Genomic DNA, 15,615 nt, shown 5'->3' on the forward strand with positions numbered 1-15,615 from the left:
CGCTAAGCGTTATTTGATTATTTATTAATTTGTGCAGAAATTTTATATCTAATAATTCTAATTGGTATTCAATGGACGGAAGGTCCAAGCGAGCTAACAAAAGTGTGTAATCGTAATTCTCATGACGTAAAAAGAAAGTGTGACTGTAAGATATGAATTTACGCTGTACGGCCTCTATACGCTGTCTTAAGTACGAGCTGCAGCCACTCCAAGCCACTGAACCGTAGAGAAGTCTCGATCGCACAAGACTGAGATATAGCATTCGAAAGTGTTTGAAAGATCTGAGCGAGCGACATAGCTTTAACGCCACCCCCAGTGTCCTACGACAACGATTTACTGCTTGCGTTACGTGTGCTCGGAAGAGCAGAGCGCGATCGAAGGTAACACCGAGATCAGTTACGTCCAAACGTGTAGGAATAATTGAATTCCCTATGGTGTAAGAGACACAAATTTCTCTACTAATGCGCCTGGTGAAGGCCACTTGTAATGACTTGGTGGGATTAATCGGTAAATTGTTTTTGTCACACCACAAGGACAGTGCGGTTAAGTCAGCATGGAGCTTGCGGCAGTCGTCACGTGAGTTGATAATTTTACAGATTTTATGATCATCAGCAAAAGCTATTAATTTCGAGTACTTAATTGAAAATTGACATTACTAAAATTTAATCATTCTTTACGATGTCACCACCGAGAAAGGTCAAGAAAACATCGGGTATTAAAAAGAAAAGTTTAGCCGCTAAAAACATCAATTTAATAGCCGCTTTGGGGCAATTAAAAAAACCTCAAAGATTAGCTATTCTTAAAAACTCTAATCGAGAAATTATTGATTCAATCAGCGAGTGTTGTCACAACGCCTTACAAGGAGCTGTCAATCTGAAACCCGACGTATATAATAAATTGTGTAAGCACAAGAAACATATTCGTAAAATTGCTTGCAAAAATACTCATTGGAAAGCCAAAAGGACCATATTATCTAAACAAACAGGAAGCGGTTTCTTTAGTGTCCTTTTTCCAATAATTTCAAGCCTTTTAGGCGGTTTATTCTCAAAATGAATAAAACACTAGTTTACGCTAATAAAATGACATTAGTACCCTTGGAGCAACAACAACCTGAACAAAGTCATAGCCCATCAAATCAATTAATAACATCAAATAATGAGATTTCAAAAAACAATACAGTGTTATCGGAGTTGGATAAGGAGATGAGCACGATTATCTCAAATCAATCTTTAGATGAAAGAACCAAATGGGTTTTTTATGAAGAGGCGATGAAGCGCTACCTGAACATCTCCAAGCCCCGCCCATCGAATAAACAAGACAGCTGGATTAATATGTTTCCCCTGAAATATAGAGGAGCGGCGAAGAAAATATTCGACCACTTAGCAAGTAACGCTCCTAGTATACGTTGGGATGACTCGGGGGTTCTCTTCGTGAACGGCCTTAAGATCCCAGATTCAGATATAGTTCAGCTAGTTTATTTTACTATACAACCTACCTTCTTCAATAAGTACGGAGTAGCCCCTTCACTCGTAGGTACTCCACCGACGGGGTGGACAGAATTTCAACCCTTTGTGCTAAACTTTCTAGCGCCAAAAAGCAAATCAACGTCTCCATTAGCACCGCCCCCCTCAACCAAGGCATCGCCCAGTTCTGTACCGCTGAAGAATCGACTTCGACCCCGAACGTATATAAAAGCGAAGAAGAGATTAACATTTGACAATAAAACGAGCCCTTTAATTTCGAAGAAACAACCTTTTAAAGCCAAGAATACATTATGGGAGGTTTATCGAAGCTCCAAAAAGTAGAAACTTTAAAGAATACTTATCTCAACACCAAACACCGGTCAGGGTTCACTGGTTTAAACCCATTGTACAAGGCTGTCAAATCTCAAGGTATTTCGAGAAACGAAGTCAAAGCCTTTCTAGAAACCACTGACGTTTACACACTGCATAAAACAGCTATACATAAATTCAAAAGGCGTAAAATCCCCGTCTTTAACATCTCGGATAGAGTCGAAGTAGATCTGGCTGATCTGGGTTCAATCGCTAAATACAATGACGACTACAGATACCTGATGGTGGGCGTCGACTGCTTCTCCCGAAAAGCTTTTGTAGTACCCATGAAAAGAAAACACGCGACCGAGGCTACGAAAGCTCTCGAGGTTATCATCGAACAAAGCAAACCTAAAGCCATCTGGTCTGATTTAGGTAAAGAATTTATTAATTCACAGACGCAAAAACTTCTTAAGAAAAATAAAATCAAATATGGCTCTATGACGTCAGAAAAATTCCACTGTCCATTTGTAGAACGTTTAATTAAAACTTTGAAACATCGAATATTCAAAATGTTGACTCATTTCAATTCTCATAGATATATAGATCATTTGACAGACATAGTTAAAGGCTACAATGCCTCTTATCATTCCGTAATAAAAATGACACCCGACAATGTTTCGCCCTCTAACGTTCTGGAAGTGTACAAAAACATTTACAAACCGGAAATGAGTACTAAGCCTACTAAAAAAGACGTCAAATTTCGTGTCGGAGATTACGTAAGAATAAGCAAACTTAAACCAGCATTTTCTAAAGGTTATGAGCCAAATTTTTCAACGGAAGTATTTGTCATTTCCTCTATTTTGAACTTCAGAAAACCCGTATTATATCGTTTGAAAGATTTGGACAGCATGCATATAACCGGGTTGTTTTACTCTGATCAGCTCATTCGAACAGTGGAACCCAAACTGTTTAAGATAGACACTATACTCAAGAAACGTAAACGTAAAGGGAATTTAGAATATTTTGTATCGTTTATCGGTCTACCTAAATCGCAGAACTCGTGGGTAACAGCCGACAATGTCGAGAAAATCTGAATTCTATTTAACTCTACCCAGCGACGCTAGTATGGATGTCTTCCCTAATAACACTATGGGTAGTTACATCACTAAACTACCCGATCCTATTAATTTACAAGGACAATGGGAAATTTCTTTAGTAGAAGTAATATATACAAGCAGTTTCTACAATGTTATATACAAAACGAGTAAGAGGAAGGCGAGCAAGAGAAAAACACTTGAAGATTTAGTTGAAGAAAGTAGCTCTAAAAAATTTAAAAACCCCAAGGAATGTGACGTAACCGACCTTGTTGAACGAAAAGATGGGAAACTGACCAGCTACGAAAGCTACCATCTACATAATATACCGGCCGGCCATTACAAATTACTTAACCACATTGTGGAAACTATCAATACTTCCAAAGTATGCGAAAAAACCTCTTCTTTATTTCATATTAACGAGACGACGGGGCATGTAAAACTAAAAACCGATGCCACTGGAGATACGAAAATTATCTTCAAAACACACGAATCATTAGCTGCAATTTTGGGGTACAGAAACCCTCTCAATATACAAGGGTTGAGCGATAGACCAGCCAGGTTAAACTATCACGTACCATCCCAATTATATATTTATTGCGATCTGGTTGAAGGACAAATTGTCGGTAACACCCACGCCCCCCTCTTACGTATTATACCCATCGAAGACAAGAAACACGGGGATACCGTGTGTCTTACGTTTGTCTCACCCCATTACGTCCCTCTGTCAAAACATTATATTAGCGAGGTTGGCATCCATATAAAGGACCACATGGGTGAACCGGCTTTATTTCAGTTTGGACTGTTGCACTGTAAAGTTCATTTAAGATGCGCAAGTCCAACGCGTTAGATAACAAAAGATGTGTTTACACGGATTATTATACCCAACAAGCGCAGTCAGGATCAGGTCTGACTTTTTACGTCGGGAAACAAGGGCAACAAGGGCATGGCCAAAACGGGGAAGGTATTGGCTCGTTCTTGAAATCTTTCGGAAGATACGTATCACCTTTCTTAATTAAAGGGGCAAAGTTCCTTGGTAAACAGTTTCTGGGCACATCTTCAAATATCATAAGCGACGTCGCCTCTGGAAAGGATCTGAAAACTTCGGCTAAAAGAAGGTTCACCGAAACTTTGGATGATGTGCAACAACAATACGGTAGAGGGGTTGCAAAGAAAAGACTAGCTAAAAAGAAAAAAACACCAAAGAGAAAGAAATCTATAAAACAAAACAACACAAACAAATTTAAATCAGATAAACGTAAACTTTCATTCAAAACGGTTCGTGATATTTTCTCTCCCTAAAAATGACTGAAGCTTGCAGCACGGGTTTCGATATTTTCGCTCCCCCTCCCCTTCAAACAGCCATCGAAAATTCCAAATGGGTTCCTTATCAACCTTTGACATCTTTGAAAGGCGACCAGCCTATCGAATTTGAAGTAACGTCTAGCGGTAGCGAATATGTGGATACAGCCCTAACAATGCTGTACACCAGAACTAAAATTGTAAATGAAGATGGAACTGCTTTAACAGCTACTGACGCAGTTGGACCCGTAAATAATTTTCAGCATAGTCAATTTGAGCGTGTCGATTTGGAGTTGGGCGATTGCGCAACAACACCAGCTGCTAGTAACTACGCGTACACTGCTTTGCTCTCGGCCCTGACGTCATACGGTCCGGCAGCTAAAGAATCCCATTTGGGTGCCTCCTTGTTTTATAAGGATACAGGCGGAAGCATGGATTCGCTTACAGAAAATATGGGTTTTGTTAAACGCCAGAAACTCGCAGCATTATCCGAGGAAATTGAAATGTATTCCAGCCTTTACGTAGATATGTTCAATATCCCCCGATACCTGATAAACGGCGTTTCTATGAAATTAAAATTACATAGAAGCAAAGCTAGTTTTTGTCTTATGGGTAAACTTAACGCGTCAGGCAACGGCTATAAACCCGTAATCGTTGAAGCCGTATTATACGTCTTAAAGCTTCAATTAGCTCCTAAAATTCTATTTGCTCACGAACAAGCTTTAAGCATTAAAGCCGCCCAATATAGTTACACTAGAACGGAAACTAAAATATTCACAATTGCGCCAAATATCTTAAACACATCAATCGGAAACATCTATCTAGGTACCCAGCCTTCACGGGTTACAATCGCTATTGTAAAACACACCTCTTACAATGGAACGTTGGATAGTAACCCCTTTGACTTTGGACATTGGAATGTCAATCATCTAGCAGCATTCATCAATTCTGAACAATACCCCTCGAAAGCCTTAAAACCCCACTACAGTAAAAAGCAATTTGTCCGAAGCTACTACACTTTATTTTCGGGGTCAAACAGTCACTACAACGACAAGGGGAACAATATCTCTATGGATGACTTTGCCTCGGGCTACGCCATATACTGTTTAGACCTGACACCTGACGGTAGCGCGAGTCATTCCGATCATTGGAGTCCTACGAAGCAGGGACAGTTAAGATTAGAATTGGGTTTTGAAAAACCCACGCCCACTACACTAAGCTGCATCGTACTATCCGAATTCCAGGCTTTGTTACAAATAGATAAAAATAGAAACGTGTCGATCGTTTGTTAAGAGATATAATGAATGCCGAACAGATAACACGATTTCTAAGATTCACGCCGCATTTCATGGGGGTTTATCCAAGTGATTTATTACCCAAAGAAATTGACAAGTTTCCTTCGTCCATTATAATAAATTTAGACAATCACTATAATGACGGATCTCACTGGGTCAGCGTCTACTTTGATGGCAAGAGACGTGGTTATTATTTTGACTCATTGGCTTTAGGGAACTTTCTCCCCTCGATTAAAGAATTTGTTAAAAGAAATTCTAGAAAATGGTCGTTTAACAAAAGAAGACTACAAAACTTGTCAGGTTCGACATGCGGACTATACTGTATTGCTTATATAATACAAAGAACAAAAAGAAAGAGCCACAAATCATTCATGAAGCAGTTTGGACGAGACGGTTTGAAAAATGACATCATTGTTACAAACATGTTGAAACGCGCCCGTAAAGAATAACTTAATCCTTTTGTTAAAAAATACTCTTTGTAATTTCTTTTGTATCTTTAAAAAATAAATGTGTCACCTTTTTTTTAATACTGTGTTCTTTTATTTCATATATTAAGGAATGTGGGGGGGGGTAATGCTTGGAATGTGAGAGGGGAGGTAAAGAAAAGGGGGGGAAATGTTTGGCAGATGTATAAGTTGGATATTCCCATAATCATTTTCATTCCTCATCATGAACTCGGAGCTGCAGAGATATCGTACTTTTTACTCCTGGCCTCAAGACGGAAACTATATAAAAACTTTAAGCAGAGCGGGATTTTATTCATTACATACCGACGATCTAGTGCAGTGCTTCGAATGCGATGGAATATTATTAGCATGGAAACCCGATGATAATCCTTACGAAGAACATTTAAAACATTTCCCCAAATGCAACTTTATTAGAGGTGGGCAAACAAAAAATATACCCTTCAGTTTTGATGAAACAGAAACATACACCAAAAATATAAATAACGAAATCAAGACCGAGGAAAAAACACCCGAAAAACCCATGGAAAACACTGAAGAACTTTATCATACCTTTAAAGTTAAAACTAAAGATCTCGAAAGACTAGTCCTAGAACTCTACGCTAGAAAACAACTTAACGCTTTGTATATCAAAGAACGACTTGATGCCTTGCGTAAGATTTAAAAATAATATTAAAATTTATCTTCTTCCTTACGAAGATAGACGAAATTATTTTAGAATTAATCAAATACATTTTAATATGAAAATTGAAAATGTATCTTTAATATTAAAACCTATACTTTTAAAGAAAATAAATAACTTTTCACTTTATATTATGGTCTTCATTTTTTTCACTTTACATTATGGTCTTCATTTATAAGCCTACAAATTGAGAACTTATCTTTTATATTAGAACTTTTAAAGAAAATAACTTTTTACATTATATTATGGTCTTTATAAATTTACTCCTACCAAAAATCCTTTAAGCATACAAAATCAATCAAAGATTGACAGGTATTCCTCCCCAAAAAAGAGAGAAAACGTAGAAACTAGGCTCCCCCGCCTTAACAGTGGCCGCCATCTTTGTAGCTCATACTGGCGTACTACTCTCTAGCTTCTATTATAAATCCATGCTTAGGCAGACTATTGAGTGAGTCTATGCAATGGGTGATTGTAAAAGCTTGAAGGATAGATGGATCAGTGTTGGAAATAAGGATTTTTTTAAAACTGGACCTGTGGCCTAGGTATTTTAATTAAAATAACTGGCCACGGTGCCAATCACTGTAAACGTACAAGGGCAGTGAACGCAATGTCATAGATAATTGCAATCGTAAAGTGGACTGTAAAAGATACGGCTTTGATAGTTTAAAAATCGTGGCAGGATGTTGGTTTTGAAGTTGACCATAAAGCTCGGGTTCTAAAACGAATTGTGAGCCGTATCTTATAAGAATTAGTAGAAGTGTAGAGCCATTTTTAACCTCGTCCTAGAATTGAAAAATTTCGCTTTTCAGGCAAAAAATTGTTTTATAATAGATTAATACAAATGCAGACTGAAGGAACAGATATTATATAAAAAAAGGACTTGGTTTAACCAAGCCTAAAAAACAAAACGATAAGAGTTTTTTCCAGTTGACTGAAGCTCGGATATTTTATTTTTCTATATAATTTTAAAGCAAATCCGTATTTGACTACTCTTTAGAATTTAATTCAATCTCCTGATTTTACTGGTAATGGATTTATTTCCTATAAATTAATTGAAATAAAAAATTACTTATCTCAGATTTATCAACAACAATTCCATTTTCGTAAAATTTTATCATGAAAAACATGAGATAAGTAATTTTTTATTTCAATTAATTTATAGGAAATAAATCCATTACCAGTAAAATCAGGAGATTGAATTAAATTCTAAAGAGTAGTAAAATACGGATTGTCTTTAAAATTATATAGAACAAGTTGGGAAAACCAAAATATTAAATCTCCGAGGAGGACTACTTACAAACTTACTTACCCAGATATGGAAATGTTTATTTTTTTAAGAACAAATACTAAAGTTAAAATTTATGAAATATTAAAGCAGTATACAAAGCATAGCAAATATACTGTAAATCAGACGACATTTTACATCCAATAAGGATATACTTGTACACATTAAAATCATCCGATGGGGGAAAAACGGGAAATGAAGAGCTAAAACTTTGGAGGGATATTACCTTTACGTTTTTGTAAAGGCCCAATTTTCTACTCCTCAACTGTATACCCTCTACCTCTATGTTCAAAGCCATATTCACAACAGGGTTGCCATGTAAACACTATCCTCTCGTTTCACCTCAACGATTTTCTTAGTTTGTCAACATGACTGTTAACGTTACATAACATCAAAGCTTATTTGTGACTACACACACTGAAAGTAAATGCGCACCATAAAAAGCATGAAAACACCAAGCTATAATCCGATTACGATCAGACCTTTCACTGGTCTGGGCTGCGTCCAGCAGAGCTCCCCAAAATGACAGCGGATTTTGGAAAACGTTTACCGGTGAGATCTGTCGTCATAGCTTTTCTCCGGTCATCGGTGTTTTAAAAATGACGCTAGCGCAATAAAGCGTGCAAGATACCAAGGCTTAACAAAAATTGTATGATAACATATTTAAAGAGATAGATAACACCAACTTTTATAATTAAAATTAGAAAGTAACATGTCTCTTAAAATTCTCGCGTGATCAAGTGGTTTCACGCCAATTAAATAGCTATAATCCGATCAGAATCAGCAAGAGCTATTTGTATTAATTCCTCCATGTTCTTTCGCCAAGCTGAGAACTACGCGTTTTACGTCACGTTTTCCAAAAACCCGACGATTTTCTTTGAAGACCGCGCTGGCTCAGCGCTAAGCACCGTCCGTGACGTCAAATTCTAAAACAAAATCCCGTCCTGTAGGACACTGCTAACAGCGCTGAGCTCTGCTGAACGCGGCCCAGATTTCCACCATGATTTTAAAATCTAAGCCTAATTGTTTAACAGTGTATTAACTTTCGGCTCACTCTGAACCGTTAATGTCTCTGCATTACAGAAACGAAAACCAAACCCAAGCGTTTACTTTTTGGTTCACTAGGCCTATTGACAAATAAAAGTTCAATAGACCTATATCGTTGCGTTCTTCTTGAAATCACTATAGAAAGGATTAGGCTATAAACAGATGTAGTATAGCTTAAGTAATATATAAACATCCATTTCAAATAACAATATTAGAAATCACCCTTGGAATATAAAAATGGAACAGAGCTTTAAAGCTACAAAAGCGCTAAATGCATCATAATTACGAAAAATATTTCATCATATTCACTTTATATTATGGAAAAAGTGAATATTAAGGTTCTGTAGGATTTCTTAACACATCAAAACAAAGCGAACTGCTAACTCGGCGCACTAGTGTGACAACGGACAGACACACACAGACAAAAACATAGACTGCTTTTAACTCTTTGCGTATTAATCTTGAATTGAGAAACAAGATTATCTTAAATATTAAAATAAATATAACTAATATTAAATATTTTCTTCGTTAGTTGTTCGCCTTATTGAGCGTTACATCGTCTTGATAAAGAACAATTAAACATTCTTGAGAGACTTGACTAATATTGGCGTTTAAAATGAAGCATACGCCGGTTGCCTCACCATACTCAAATAGGTAGTATATAAGGGTGTCGAACTACAGCTACAAGCAAGAACAACCGCAATTGCGAAAACCTTCGGTGGACGATCCCACCTTAGTGAGGCTAGACGTTTCTCGTAACCCTAGCTGATCGCCGCGAATGTCTTAAACCCAACGATGACGATGGAGTAGAAGCCAGGTGTGCAGACTGGTGTCCATGTGGGATGGACAAAAACAAAGACCAGAAGATGGTGGTGTAGAAGCCAGGTGTACAGACTAGTGTCCATGTGGGATGGACAAAAACAAAGACCAGAAGATGGTGATGTAGAAGCCAGGTGTACAGACTGGTGTCCATGTGGGATGGACAAAAACAAAGACCAGAAGATGGTGATGTAGAAGCCAGGTGTACAGACTGGTGTCCATGTGGGATGGACAAAAACAAAGACCAGAAGATGATGGTGTAGAAGCCAGGTGTACAGACTGGTGTCCATAAGGGATGGACAAAAACAAAGACCAGAAGATGGTGGTGAAGAAGCCAGGTGTACAGACTGGTGTCCATGTGGGATGGACAAAAGCAAAGACCAGAAGATGGTGGTGTTAGAAGCCAGTGTATACAGATTGGTGTTCATGTGGAATGGATAATTGACTAGTCAGATGAAGTGGCCAGGCGAATTGTGGATAGCCTAAAGTTTTGAATTTTCCGGGAACTGTGAATGCGGTCCGGAAATGGCGAACACATTTGCTTCGATTCGGAAACTGCGAACGCGGTCCCCTGGGGTGAAAGTGCCTGACACACACACACGCACCCAGACACGGCCGTTACAGAACCTCTCCTGGACTACGTCACACGGAGAGGTAAAAATGATAATTAGAGTATAACGGAAGGGAAATTTATAATATTGCAATGCTTCAATAGCATCTAGATAAACAGCTAACGGGCTTGTGGCGCAATGGATAACGCGTCTGCCTTCGAAGCAGAAGATTCCAGGTTCGAGTCCTGGCAAGCTCGGTGTTTGTTTTAGTAAAAGATCTTTTATGCGTCATTAAAAATGCATAAATACAATGTTTGGAAAAGTTTTTTATATTAGAGAGCAAGGGCTTGTAGCGTAATGGATAACGCGTCTGCCTTCGAAGCAGAAGATTCCAGGTTCGAGTCCTGGCAAGCTCGGTGTTTGTTTTAGTGAAAGATCTTTTATGCGTCATAAAAAATGCATAAATACAATGTTTGGAAAAGTTGTTTATAATACGGAGCAAGAGCTTGTAGCGTAATGGATAAAGCGTCTGCCTTCGAAGCAGAAGGTTCCAGGTTCGAGTCTTGGCAATCTCGGAATAAACATTTAAAGATGATTATTAGAGTACAACGTAGGAGAAATTTATAATATTGCAATGCCTCAATAGCATTTTGATCGACCTCTAACGGGCTTGTCGCGCAATGGATTACGCGTCTGCAACGGAGCAGAAGATTCCAGGTTCGAGTCCTGGCGAGCTCGGTATTAACATTTAAAGATGATAATTAGAGTATAACGGAAGGGAAATTTATAATATTGCAATGCTTCAATAGCATCTAGATAAACAGCTAACGGGCTTGTGGCGCAATGGATAACGCGTCTGCCTACGGAGCAGAAGATTCCAGGTTCGAGTCCTGGCAAGCTCGGTGTTTGTTTTAGTAAAAGATCTTTTATGCGTCATTAAAAACGCATAAATACAATGTTTGGAAAAGTTTTTATATTAGAGAGAAAGGGCTTGTAGCGTAATGGATAACGCGTCTGCCTTCGAAGCAGAAGATTCCAGGTTCGAGTCCTGGCGAGCTCGGTATTAATATTTAAAGATGATAATTGAGTATAACGGAAGGGAAATTTATAATGTTGCAATGCTTCAATAGCATCTAGATAACAGCTAACGGGCTTGTGGCGCAATGGATAACGCGTCTGCCTACGGAGCAGAAGATTCCAGGTTCGAGTCCTGGCAAGCTCGGTGTTTGTTTTAGTGAAAGATCTTTTATGCGTCATAAAAATGCATAAATACAATGTTTGGAAAAGTTGTTTATAATACGGAGCAAGAGCTTGTAGCGTAATGGATAAAGCGTCTGCCTTCGAAGCAGAAGGTTCCAGGTTCGAGTCTTGGCAATCTCGGAATAAACATTTAAAGATGATTATTAGAGTACAACGTAGGAGAAATTTATAATATTGAAATGCCTCAATAGCATTTTGATCGACCTCTAACGGGCTTGTCGCGCAATGGATTACGCGTCTGCAACGGAGCAGAAGATTCCAGGTTCGAGTCCTGGCGAGCTCGGTATTAACATTTAAAGATGATAATTAGAGTATAACGGAAGGGAAATTTATAATATATAATGCTTCAATAGCATCTAGATAAACAGCTAACGGGCTTGTGGCGCAATGGATAACGCGGCTGCCTACAGAGCAGCAAATTCAAGGTACGAGTCCTGGCGAGCTCGGTATTAACATTTAAAGATGATAATTAGAGTATAACGGAAGGGAAATTTATAATATTGCAATGCTTCAATAGCATCTAGATAAACAGCTAACGGGCTTGTGGCGCAATGGATAACGCGTCTGCCTACGGAGCAGAATATTCCAGGTTCGAGTCCTTGCAAGCTCGGTGTTTGTTTTAGTAAAAGATCTTTTATGCGTCATAAAAAATGCATAAATACAATGTTTGGAAAAGTTTTTTATAGTAGAAAGCAAGGGCTTGTAGCGTAATGGATAACGCGTCTGCCTTCGAAGCAGAAGATTCCAGGTTCGAGTCCTGGTGAGCTCGGTATTAACATTTAAAGATGATAATTAGAGTATAACGGAAGGGAAATTTATAATATTGCAATGCTTTAATAGCATATAGATAAACAGCTAACGGGCTTGTGGCGCAATGGATAACGCGTCTGCCTATGGAGCAGAAGATTCCAAGTTCGAGTCCTGGCAAGCTCGGTGTTTGTTTTAGTGAAAGATCTTTTATGCGTCATAAAAATGCATAAATACAATGTTTGGAAAAGTTGTTTATAATACGGAGCAAGAGCTTGTAGCGTAATGGATAAAGCGTCTGCCTTCGAAGCAGAAGGTTCCAGGTTCGAGTCTTGGCAATCTCGGAATAAACATTTAAAGATGATTATTAGAGTACAACGTAGGAGAAATTTATAATATTGCAATGCCTCAATAGCATTTAGATCGACCTCTAACGGGCTTGTCGCGCAATGGATTACGCGTCTGCAACGGAGCAGAAGATTCCAGGTTCGAGTCCTGGCGAGCTCGGTATTAACATTTAAAGATGATAATTAGAGTATAACGGAAGGGAAATTTATAATATATAATGCTTCAATAGCATCTAGATAAACAGCTAACGGGCTTGTGGCGCAATGGATAACGCGGCTGCCTACAGAGCAGAAAATTCAAGGTACGAGTCCTGGCGAGCTCGGTATTAACATTTAAAGATGATAATTAGAGTATAACGGAAGGGAAATTTATAATATTGCAATGCTTCAATAGCATCTAGATAAACAGCTAACGGGCTTGTGGCGCAATGGATAACGCGTCTGCCTACGGAGCAGAATACTCCAGGTTCGAGTCCTGGCAAGCTCGGTGTTTGTTTTAGTAAAAGATCTTTTATGCGTCATTAAAAATGCATAAATACAATGTTTGGAAATTTTTTTTATATTTCAGAGCAAGGGCTTGTAGCGTAATGGATAACGCGTCTGCCTTCGAAGCAGAAGATTCCAGGTTCGAGTCCTGACAAGCTCGGTATTAACATTTAAAATGATAATTAGAGTATAACGGAAGGGAAATTTATAATATCGCAATGCTTCAATAGCATCTAGATAAACAGCTAACGGGCTTGTGGCGCAATGGATAACGCGTCTGCCTTCGAAGCAGAAGATTCCAGGTTTGAGTCTTGGCGAGCTCGGTTTTTGTTTTAGTGAAAGATCTTTTATGCGTCATAAAAAATGCATAAATACAATGTTTGGAATAGTTTTTTATAGTAGAAAGCAAGGGCTTCTAGCGTAATGGATAACGCGTCTGCTTTCGAAGCAGAAGATTCCAGGTTCGAGTCCTGGTGAGCTCGGTATTAACATTTAAAGATGATAATTAGAGTATAACGGAAGGGAAATTTATAATATCGCAAGGCTTCAATAGCATCTAGATAAACAGCTAACGGGCTTGTGGCGCAATGGATAACGCGTCTGCCTTCGAAGCAGAAGATTCCAGGTTCGAGTCCTGGCGAGCTCGGTGTTTGTTTTAGTGAAAGATCGTTTATGCGTCATAAAAAATGCATAAATACAATGTTTGGAAAAGTTTTTTATTGTAGAAAGCAAGGGCTTGTAGCGTAATGGATTACTCGTCTGCCTGCGGAGCAGAAGATTCCAGGTTTGAGTCCTGGCGAGCTCGGTGTTTGTTTTAGTGAAAGATCTTTTTTGCGTCATAAAAAATGCATAAATACAATATTTGGGAAAGTTTTTTATAGAAGAAAGCAAGGGCTTATAGCGTAATGGATAACGCGTCTGCCTTCGAAGCAGAAGATTCCAGGTTCGAGTCTTGGCGAGCTCGTTATTAACATTTAAAGATGATAATTAGAGTATAACGGAAGGGAAATTTATAATATTGCAATGCTTCAATAGCATCTAGATAAACAGCTAACGGGCTTGTGGCGCAGTGGATAACGCGTCTGCCTTCGAAGCAGAAGATTCCAGGTTCGAGTCCTGGCAACCTCGGTGTTTGTTTTAGTAAAAGATCTTTTATGCGTCATTAAAAATGCATAAATACAATGTTTGGAAAAGTTTTTTATATTAGAGAGCAAGGGCTTGTAGCGTAATGGATAACGCGTCTGCCTTCGAAGCAGAAGATTCCAGGTTCGAGTCCTGGCAAGCTCGGTGTTTGTTTTAGTGAAAGATCTTTTATGCGTCATAAAAAATGCATAAATACAATGTTTGGAAAAGTTTTTTTATAGTGGAAAGCAAGGGCTTTTAGCGTAATGGATAACGCGTCTGCCTTCGAAGCAGAAGATTCCAGGTTCGAGTCTTGGCGAGCTTGGTATTAACATTTAAAGATGATAATCAGAATATAACGGAAGGGAAATTTATAATATTGCAATGCTTCAATAGCATATAGATAAACAGCTAACGGGCTTGTGGCGCAATGGATAACGCGTCTGCCTACGGAGCAGAAAATTCCAGGTTCGAGTCCTGGCGAGCTTGGTATTAACATTTAAAGATGATAATTAGAGTATAACGGAAGGGAAATTTATAATATTGCAATGCTTCAATAGCATCTAGATAAACAGCTAACGGGCTTGTGGCGCAATGGATAACGGGTCTGCCTACGGAGCAGAAGATTCCATGTTCGAGTCCTGGCAACCTCGGTGTTTGTTTTAGTAAACGATCTTTTATGCGTCATTAAAAATGCATAAATACAATGTTTGGAAAAGTTTTTTATATTAGAGAGCAAGGGCTTGTAGCGTAATGGATAACGCGTCTGCCTTCGAAGCAGAAGATTCCAGGTTCGAGTCCTGGCGAGCTCGGTGTTTGTTTTAGTGAAAGATCTTTTATGCGTCATAAAAAATGCATAAATACAATGTTTGGAAAAGTTTTTTATAGAAGAAAGCAAGGGCTTGTAGCGTAATGGATAACGCGTCTGCCTTCGAAGCAGAAGATTCCAGGTTCGAGTCCTGGCGACCTCGGTGTTTGTTTTAGTGAAATATCGTTTATGCGTCATAAAAAATGCATAAATACAATGTTTGGAAATGTTTTTTATGGTAGAAAGCAAGGGCTTGTAGCGTAATGGATTACTCGTCTGCCTGCGGAGCAGAAGATCAAGGTTCGAGTCCTGGCGAGTTCGGTGTTTGTTTTAGTGAAAGATCTTTTTTGCGTCATAAAAAATGCATAAATACAATGTTTGGAAAAGTTTTTTATAGTAGAAAGCAAGGGCTTGTAGCGTAATGGATAACGCGTCTTTCTTCGAAGCAGAAGATTCCAGGTTCGAGTCTTGGCGAGCTCGATATTAACATTTAAAGATGATAATTAGAGTATAACGGAAGGGAAATTTATA

The 15,615-nt window shown here is 38.6% G+C and overlaps 15 non-coding genes across 15 annotated transcripts; all 15 read left to right on the top strand.

The window, feature by feature from the left end:
- The first annotated feature begins 10,498 nt into the window (after positions 1-10,498).
- TRNAR-UCG (transfer RNA arginine (anticodon UCG)) lies at positions 10,499-10,571 on the top strand. The gene has a single exon. It is a non-coding gene; the product is annotated as a tRNA-Arg (tRNA).
- An 86-nt stretch (positions 10,572-10,657) lies between these two features.
- TRNAR-UCG (transfer RNA arginine (anticodon UCG)) lies at positions 10,658-10,730 on the top strand. Its single transcript has one exon. It is a non-coding gene; the product is annotated as a tRNA-Arg (tRNA).
- A 413-nt stretch (positions 10,731-11,143) lies between these two features.
- Positions 11,144-11,216, top strand: TRNAR-ACG (transfer RNA arginine (anticodon ACG)). Its single transcript has one exon. It is a non-coding gene; the product is annotated as a tRNA-Arg (tRNA).
- Positions 11,217-11,301: 85 nt separating this feature from the next.
- Positions 11,302-11,374, top strand: TRNAR-UCG (transfer RNA arginine (anticodon UCG)). Its single transcript has one exon. It is a non-coding gene; the product is annotated as a tRNA-Arg (tRNA).
- An 89-nt stretch (positions 11,375-11,463) lies between these two features.
- Positions 11,464-11,536, top strand: TRNAR-ACG (transfer RNA arginine (anticodon ACG)). The gene has a single exon. It is a non-coding gene; the product is annotated as a tRNA-Arg (tRNA).
- Positions 11,537-12,270: 734 nt separating this feature from the next.
- Positions 12,271-12,343, top strand: TRNAR-UCG (transfer RNA arginine (anticodon UCG)). The gene has a single exon. It is a non-coding gene; the product is annotated as a tRNA-Arg (tRNA).
- A 91-nt stretch (positions 12,344-12,434) lies between these two features.
- TRNAH-AUG (transfer RNA histidin (anticodon AUG)) lies at positions 12,435-12,507 on the top strand. The gene has a single exon. It is a non-coding gene; the product is annotated as a tRNA-His (tRNA).
- A 575-nt stretch (positions 12,508-13,082) lies between these two features.
- TRNAR-ACG (transfer RNA arginine (anticodon ACG)) lies at positions 13,083-13,155 on the top strand. The gene has a single exon. It is a non-coding gene; the product is annotated as a tRNA-Arg (tRNA).
- An 86-nt stretch (positions 13,156-13,241) lies between these two features.
- Positions 13,242-13,314, top strand: TRNAR-UCG (transfer RNA arginine (anticodon UCG)). The gene has a single exon. It is a non-coding gene; the product is annotated as a tRNA-Arg (tRNA).
- Positions 13,315-13,563: 249 nt separating this feature from the next.
- On the top strand, positions 13,564-13,636 carry TRNAR-UCG (transfer RNA arginine (anticodon UCG)). Its single transcript has one exon. It is a non-coding gene; the product is annotated as a tRNA-Arg (tRNA).
- A 91-nt stretch (positions 13,637-13,727) lies between these two features.
- TRNAR-UCG (transfer RNA arginine (anticodon UCG)) lies at positions 13,728-13,800 on the top strand. The gene has a single exon. It is a non-coding gene; the product is annotated as a tRNA-Arg (tRNA).
- A 409-nt stretch (positions 13,801-14,209) lies between these two features.
- On the top strand, positions 14,210-14,282 carry TRNAR-UCG (transfer RNA arginine (anticodon UCG)). The gene has a single exon. It is a non-coding gene; the product is annotated as a tRNA-Arg (tRNA).
- An 86-nt stretch (positions 14,283-14,368) lies between these two features.
- On the top strand, positions 14,369-14,441 carry TRNAR-UCG (transfer RNA arginine (anticodon UCG)). The gene has a single exon. It is a non-coding gene; the product is annotated as a tRNA-Arg (tRNA).
- A 574-nt stretch (positions 14,442-15,015) lies between these two features.
- On the top strand, positions 15,016-15,088 carry TRNAR-UCG (transfer RNA arginine (anticodon UCG)). Its single transcript has one exon. It is a non-coding gene; the product is annotated as a tRNA-Arg (tRNA).
- Positions 15,089-15,174: 86 nt separating this feature from the next.
- TRNAR-UCG (transfer RNA arginine (anticodon UCG)) lies at positions 15,175-15,247 on the top strand. Its single transcript has one exon. It is a non-coding gene; the product is annotated as a tRNA-Arg (tRNA).
- Positions 15,248-15,615: the final 368 nt, after the last annotated feature.

This window comes from Phalangium opilio, unplaced genomic scaffold, assembly GCF_054372755.1.
Source record: "Phalangium opilio isolate 3A_F unplaced genomic scaffold, DU_Popi_V2 ptg000103l_1, whole genome shotgun sequence".
NCBI lineage: Eukaryota > Metazoa > Arthropoda > Arachnida > Opiliones > Phalangiidae > Phalangium > Phalangium opilio.